The sequence below is a fragment of the Malus sylvestris genome, chromosome 4 (assembly GCF_916048215.2).
Source record: "Malus sylvestris chromosome 4, drMalSylv7.2, whole genome shotgun sequence".
Taxonomy (NCBI): domain Eukaryota; kingdom Viridiplantae; phylum Streptophyta; class Magnoliopsida; order Rosales; family Rosaceae; genus Malus; species Malus sylvestris.
Genome location: NC_062263.1, coordinates 4,378,871 through 4,380,332, shown reverse-complemented (window position 1 = coordinate 4,380,332; position 1,462 = coordinate 4,378,871). Strand labels below are relative to the sequence as shown.

Genomic DNA, 1,462 nt, shown 5'->3' with positions numbered 1-1,462 from the left:
GGAAGGAAAATATAAAAATAGGGGGTTCATGCATCATGGGGAATGTTTTCATGTTTCAAGGTCGTTTCAAATATCTTACTTTATTTTAAGGCACCTGATTGGCATAAAACAGAAAGAGCCTTTGAATTTGTAGAAGATCCTTCTCATAAAGTCGAAATTGCATATTCAATGCGTTGTATCACGTTCAACACAGAAAAATTAAATTGAATCAATAGCATGTAGATCAATTCAATAAAATAGTAAAGTAATCATAGTAAAAATGATTAAAACGTAATATTCTTCTGATTGAAGAATAAACTATCTTTAACGCAGCGTCAAGAGCGTGCTGATAACGTGTTGTAGGCATAATTTACTAAACAATTATGGAGGCCATAGAGAGAGGGAGAGAGTGCGGCATCGAGAGAGAAGAAGAGAGATGTGTAATTGTGGGTGTGTTTTATTCCACCCTATTGTGCCTTTATTTATAGTAGTAGGATAGGTAAAAAAAATTTCATTGAGGATTACAACATTTAATAAGTAATCAACTCCTAATAGGAATATAAGAGATATTACTTCTGTAATCAACATCTAATAGGATTGCAACATTTCACACATTATGACAACTTATAGCTGGGTAAGTTTAACTATTATTTCTAGTTTTTTCATATGAACCAAAAGTGCAACCTTAACTGTTATATACTTTACAGAAAGTATGCATATGGTTTTTGATAATGCAACTTTCGTTACAGGTTTGACACACAATTTATATGTTTTATGATTCAGGAATATCTGCGTAGAGATGATGGCAAGACCGTTGGTCAATTTCTGTTTGACCCTCAATTGGATGTTTTATGGAGGGTGGACCGTGTGAGACTTGATGATCAATTCCGCGTTTTGTCGTCTCCTCCCCTTCCTTTGTATTAAATATGCATGTAGTTTTTGATAATGCAATTAGTTTATAAATTTAACTGATCCAAAAGAAACAGTTTAATTGAAGATTGAATCAATAGTTTGCTTGTGCTTGAACGACGGCATTATGCGGTTTTGATTTTTACAAACCACAAATTAACTGAACCAATCGATTATAATAAAATATTATATAAGGATTAGAATTCGGAGACATATTTTTACATATATTTTGACACACATTTTGTAGTGCCCATTTCGTAATATATTTCAACGATCCGAATTGTCTATATTGAGTATATTATTCATAGATCATCCTTGCAAAAATTATACAAATCAAAACCACTAAGACATTCATTTGCAATGAAGAAAATGGACAAAATGTGGTTCTACAAAGAAACAAAGAATTTAATCCAACGATCGTTGGTTTTGAATTTAGTTGATTTTTGATAGACACAATCTTTGTGGTAAAACATAAATGATAGACGGTTTGATCGTTGAAATACATTACAGAATGAGCCTCACAAAAACTTATATGGAAAATAGACGAAATATTATATAACTTTAGTATTTAACT

The 1,462-nt window shown here is 31.5% G+C and overlaps 1 long non-coding RNA gene across 1 annotated transcript; it reads left to right on the top strand.

Annotated features, from left to right (window-relative positions):
• The first annotated feature begins 575 nt into the window (after nucleotides 1-575).
• On the top strand, nucleotides 576-1,005 carry LOC126619305 (uncharacterized). Its single transcript, XR_007622025.1, has 2 exons — nucleotides 576-613; nucleotides 763-1,005. It is a non-coding gene; the product is annotated as an uncharacterized LOC126619305 (long non-coding RNA).
• The last annotated feature ends 457 nt before the right edge of the window (nucleotides 1,006-1,462 follow it).